The sequence below is a fragment of the Mobula hypostoma genome, chromosome 6, assembly GCF_963921235.1.
Source record: "Mobula hypostoma chromosome 6, sMobHyp1.1, whole genome shotgun sequence".
Classification (NCBI taxonomy): Eukaryota; Metazoa; Chordata; class Chondrichthyes; order Myliobatiformes; family Myliobatidae; genus Mobula; species Mobula hypostoma.
The window spans coordinates 117,699,143-117,705,566 of NC_086102.1; positions in this window are offsets into that span (position 1 = coordinate 117,699,143).

The following is a 6,424-nucleotide window of genomic DNA, read 5'->3' on the forward strand; positions in this document are numbered from 1 at the left end:
TGTAGTGTATATGGATTTCAGCAAGGCAGTTGATAAGGTACCCCATACAAGGCTTATTGAGAAAGTAAGGAGGCATGGGATCCAAGGGGACATTGCTTTGTGGATCCAGAACCAGCTTGCCCACTGAAGGCAAAGTGTGGTTGTAGATGGGTCATATTCTGCATGGAGGTCTGTGACCAGTGGTGCCTCAGGGATCTACTCTGGGACCCTTACTCTTCATGATTTTTATCAATGACCTGGATGGAGGAAGTGGAGGGATGGGTTAGTAAGCTTGCTGATGACACAAAGGTTGGAGGTGTTGTGGATAGTGTGGAGGGCTGTCAGAGGTTACAGCGGGACACTGATAGGATGCAAAACTGGGCTGAGATGTGGTAGATGGAGTTCAACCCAGATAAGTGTGAAGTGGTTCATTTTGGTAGGTCAAATATGATGGCAGAATATAATAATGGTAAGACTCTTGGCAGTATGGAGGATCGGAGGGATCTTGGGGTGCGAGTCCCTAGGACGCTCAAAGCAGCTGCACAGGTTGACCCTGTGGTTAAGAAGTCATACAGTGTATTGGCCTTCATCAATCATGGAATTGGATTTAGGAGCCAAGAGGTAATGTTGCAGCTATATAGGGCCCTGGTCAGACCCCACTTGGAGTACTGTGCTCAGTTCTGGTCGCCTCACTACAGGAAGGATGTGAAAACTATTGAAAAGGTGCAGAGGAGATTTACAAGGGTGTTGCCTGGATTGGGGAGCATGCCTTATGAAAACAGGTTGAGTGAACTTGGCCTTTTCTCCTTGGAGCCACAGAGGATGAGAGGTGACCTGATAGAGGTGTATAAGATAATGAGAGGCATTGATCGTGTGGATAGTCAGAGGCTTTGTCCCAGAGCTGGAATGGCTAGCATGAGAGGGCACAGTTTTAAGGTGCTTAGATGTAGGTACAGAGGAGATGTCAGGGGTAAGTTTTTTACGCAGAAAGTGGTGAGTGTGTGGAATGGGCTGCCGGCAGCGGTGGTGGAGCCGGAAACGATAGGGTCTTTTAAGAGACTCCTGGATAGGTACATGGAGCTTAGAAAATTAGAGGGCTATAGGTAAGCCTAGTAATTTCTAAGGTAGGGACATGCTTGGCACAACTTTGTGGGTCGAAGGGCCTGTATTGTGCTGTAGGTTTTCTATGTTTCCATGATGCAGTTGACTTCCTCTCCTCTGATGTGGCCCAGCAAACCACAACAAACAGATCAGGGGGCAGTAAATATCAGTCAGCTAAACCACACCCCCCTGGCGGAATGAGAAAGCTTTTGTCCAGTTAGATAGGTCAGGGTGTATTAAGGGACTAAATTCTTGAAGTGCAAATCTGAACAGGACATGGCAGAGGAAGACTTATCATGATGTGGATAATGATTCCTTCAAGAGAGGACTGGACCTGTCTGCATAATTAATACACACAAGATGCTGCAGGAGCTCAGAAGGTCGGGCATCATCTGTGGCAAAGAGTAAACAGTTGACCTTTAGGGCCGAGACCCTTCATCAGGACTGAACGTCGACTGTTCACTTTTTCCCACAGATGCTGAGCTCCTCCACTATTTTGTGTGTGTCACTTTGATTTGCAGATCGTCTCTTGTCATTTTAAAATCTTTTTATTAATATAATCTTCTACAGCTATAAAATACAGAAAGTCAGCAAATTAATATATATATAATTAATAAAGCTGAAAAAAACCCATATATATGCAAATGAAAAAAAATCTTATAACGGAAAAGGAAAACAAGAGAACCCCAGCTAACTAAAAAAAACCCCACTCACTATAAAACAAAAAAAAGGGAAAAAAAAACCCATTAAGAACCAACTCCCGGAGCGATACATCTTACAATCATTTTTATATATGTATAAAAAAAGGAAAAGAAAACAACAACACGAAATCACATTTATACAATATAAAATTGGAAGGAAACAATGTAAATTGATTCAAATTAAATGATAATGTTTAGCAAAAGAGCCCCACCTTCTCTCAAAATCAAATCGGGGGCCAAAAGTTCTACTTCTAATTTTTTCCAAACTAAGACTTAACATTACTTGGGAAAACCATTGAGTTAGTGTAGGAGCAGAGATATCTTTCCACTTCAATAAAATAGCTCTTCTTGCCAACAATGTGACGAATGCAATTACATGTTGGTTTGATTGTCTCTTGTCTGTGCACCTATCTGTTGTTGAGGCAGGCTGCAGACGCTGGGTGTTCAGAAACAGACACGGTTCCTGCCCGCCATTCCAGCTGCATGATGAGTCTGAGAGGAAATAGACATTTGTAAATAGGCCTGGGTCTTCTCCATTTTTTTTCCAGGAGAGAATTTGGGAGGGATCAATGAGCACGGTAGCCTAGCAGTCAGCACATCAGACAGCAGACAGCTGTAAGATCAGGGTCGATTCCTGGGGCTGTCTGTAAATTCTCTCTGTGACTGTGTGGGTTTCCTCCTACATTCCAAAGATATACTGACTAAGCTTAGTGAGTTGTGAGCATACTATGTTTGTGGGCTATCATCCAGTACAAACCTTGTCATCCTCACAATCAGCACCTTTCGCTGAATATTTCGATGTACATGTGACATACAAAGCTAATCTTTAATCTTTAAATGTGCATTGTGGAAAACAATAACTCCCAATTATATGTTCATTGTCTATGTATTGATTGTACATATTGATGACATGGGTTCAGGTCGCAAGTTAACAGTAATTCATGAAGATCAATCTGATCTGCACAGACGTTATTGAAAATAGACACATTCTCTTGGTCCCATCTGCCCCTTGTTCACCTTCTCTGTACCTGAAAACTGGCATGCTTTTCTTCTTAATAACACACACGAAATGCTGGAGGAACTCGGCAGGTCAGGCAGCATCTATGTTAAGGAATAAAGAGTTGACGTTTCTGGTTGATACTCTTCATTAGGACTGGAAAGGAAGGGACACAAAACCAGAATAAATAGGAGATGAGAGAGGAAAGAGTACAAGCTGGAAATTGGTGGGTGAAGCCAGGTGAGGGGAGAATATTGGTGGGTTGGGGAGGGGGGATGAAGTGGGACATTGGGAGATGATAGGTAGAAAAGGTAAAGGGCCAAAGAAGGAATCTGATAGGAGAGGAGAGTGGACCATGGGAGAAAGGGAAGGAGGAGGGGCACCAGAGGGAGGTGAGGATAAGGGAAGGGGTAAGAGGGGAGCCAGAGTGGGGAACTGAATAAGAGGGAAGAGGGAAGGGGGAACACATTTCCAGAGGTCAGAGAAATCCATGTACATGCCATCAGGTTGGAGGCTATACAATTTGAAGATGAGGCGTTGCTCCTCCAACCTGAGAGTGGTCTCATCATGGTGGAAGAGGACACCATGATCTTCTTCCTACTTCTGACAAAGGCTCTTGGATCTTTAGTATTAAGCCTACTCCTCTCCACAAATACCATCAGATTTGCTGACCATTTCCACGCTTTCTACTTTTACTTCAGACATGCAGCATCTGTGGACATTATCTGTACATAAAATGTAAATGGAATATTGGAATTAGAAAGTAAATGAAATTTCTCTAACTTTCATCAAGGTCTACCCCCTCTCTGTTCTTGTCTTTTCATTCTCCATTCTGGCTCCCCTCTTACTCCTTCTCTTCTCTTCACCTGCCCATCACCTCTCTCCGGTATCCCTCCTCCTCTTTCTCCCATGGTCCAGGTGCCTCTCCTAATAAATTATTTCTTTGGCCCTTTACCTTTTCCACCTATCAGCTCCCATCTTCTCACTTCTTCCCTCCTCCCCCTACCCACCTATCCCCCCACCACCTGGTTTCACCTATCACCTATCGCCTTCTAGCTTGTTCTCCTCCCCCTCCACCATTTTTTATTCTGGCTTCTTCCCCCTTTCTTTCCAGACTGATGAAGAGTCTCCACCAGAAATATCGACTCTTTATTCCTTACCATAGATGCTACCTGACCTACTGAGTTCCTCCAGTATTTTGTGTATGTAAATGGAATATTGACCTTTCTTTCAAAGGAGTTGAGGTACAGGGTCTACAGTATGGAAGCGTTTCCTTCACCAACCAAGTTCATGCCAACCATCATTTAACTAATAATTAAGTAAATGGTCACTTAACTAATCCGTTATTAATTCCATTTATTTATTCTTTTTTCTGGCATGTGCTTGCGTGCGTGTGCGTCTGCCTGTCCGTCTGTGCGTCCGAGATGACGTCTTTTTCATGGCTTTTACAAGGCGCAGAGCGAGAGAGAGAGAGAGAGAGAGAGAGAGAGAGGCTGTGTGGGGCGCCACTCATCACACAGACATTTTCGCAGTATTTTCCCTTTATTTTACGAGGTCGAGTTGCGATCTCGACACTCAACCCGGCACAGATGGAAAGCATACTTGGGGGTGGACCCGACTGGTTTCGAACCTGGGAACCTCCGCTCCCGGGTCCAGCACTGATGTCGTTGAGCCACCAGCTGGCCCCCATTTATTTATTCTTGACATTCCTGTAAACTCCTCCCAGATTCTACTCCTCACCTACATGGGGGGGGGGGGGTTGCAATTTAGAGCGACCAATTGACCAACCAACCTGCACGTCTCTGGTCTCGGCGTGTGTGTCTGGTGGGGTGGGGGGGGGGTTGGAAATCCAAAGCTCACGCAGTCTGGGGGAGAACATGCAAACTCCACACGGACAGTGCCCGAGATCAGCATCGAACCCATGTCTCCGGCATGGTGAGCCAGCAGCTCTACAGCTGCATTACTGTGCTGCCCTCTCCTAAAATGTGAATTGTCATTGCTGTTGTCCAAGGTGCTACTGAGGCAACATTTACAGTACTCTGAGCAATGTTGGTTTCCCTGTTTATGGAAAGATATTGTTTCATTTGAGGCAGTTTAGAGAAGTTTCACTCGGAAGGTTTCCAATTTGGAAGGCTTCTCCTACAAGGAAGGGTCCTACAGACTGGAAATCTGCTTGTTGAATTACACTCAATAGCCACTTAGCTAGCTACCTCCTGTACATAACAAAAAGCTAAATGAGTGTATGTCCATGCTCTGTTGCTGCTGTAGCCCATCTGCTTCAAGGATCGACATGTTGTGCATTCAGAGATGTTCTTCTGCACACCACTGTTGTAACATGTGGTTATTTGAATTACTAAACAAACTCTGCTAGATCTTAAACGTGAGGAGATTCTGCAGATGCTGGAAATCCAGAGTAACACACACAAAATGCTGGAGGAACTCAGCAGGTCAGGCAGCATCTATGGTAGGGTTTCCCAGACTGGGGATACACAGATCCCTCAGTTAATGGCATAAGAAAGGTTGGGAACCCCTGATCTATGGAAAGGAATAAATAGTTGGCATTTCAGGCCGAAACTCTTCCTCATTTATTCTAGATTTGAACTTTTGTTACAGACCTTGGTCAGACCCCACTCAGTTCAGTTCTGGTCACCTCACTACTGGAAGGAAGTGGATATTATAGAGAGAGTGCAGAGGAGATTTACAAGGATGTTGCCTGGATTGGAGGGCGTACCTTATGAGAATAGGTTGAGTGAACTCAGCCTTTTCTCCTTGTAGCGACGGGATGAGAGATGACCTGATAGAGTTGTATGGGATGGTGAGGGGCATTGATCGTGTGGATAGCCAGAGGCTTTTTCCCAGGGCTGAGATAGCTAGCATGAAGGGGCATAGTTTTAAGGTGCTTGGAAATAGGTACAGAGAGGATGTCAAGGGTAAGTTTTTCACGCAGAGAGTGGTAGGTATGTGGAGTGTGCTGCTGGTGGTGGAAGCGGATACAATAGGATCTTTTGGGAGCCTCCTAGATAGGTACATGGAGCTTACAAAAATAGAGGGCTATGTGCTAGGAAAATACTAAGCAGTTTCTAAGTAGGTTAAAGTGGTCGGCACAACTTTGTGGGTCGAGGGGCCTATAATGTGCTGTAAATTTCTATGTTCTATGTCACCTTCCTGTCAGCTTGAACCAGTCTGGCCATTCTCGTCTGACTTCTCTCATTAACAAGGCAATTTTACCCACAAAACTGTCGCTCACTTGATTTTTTTTTTGTTTATCACACCATTCTCTGTAAACTTCAGAGCCTGTTGTGTCTGAAAATCCCAACGTTTTCTGAAATACTCAAACCACTCTGTCTGGCACCATCAATCATTGCACAGTCAAAGTCACTTGGATCACATTTCTTCCCCATTCTGATATTTGCTCTGAACAACAACTGAACCTCTTGACCATGTCGGCATGTTTTTTTAATGCATTGAGTTACTGCCACATGATTGGCTGATTAGATATTTACATTAACGAGCAGGTGTACCTAATAAAATGGCCACAGAGTATATAAGAATGAAAAGCGAGCTTGCTGAAACATGCAGGGTACTTGGGAGCTGCAGAGAGTAAATGCGAAGTAGATGTTTCTTCTAATGGGAGAGTGCAGAACCA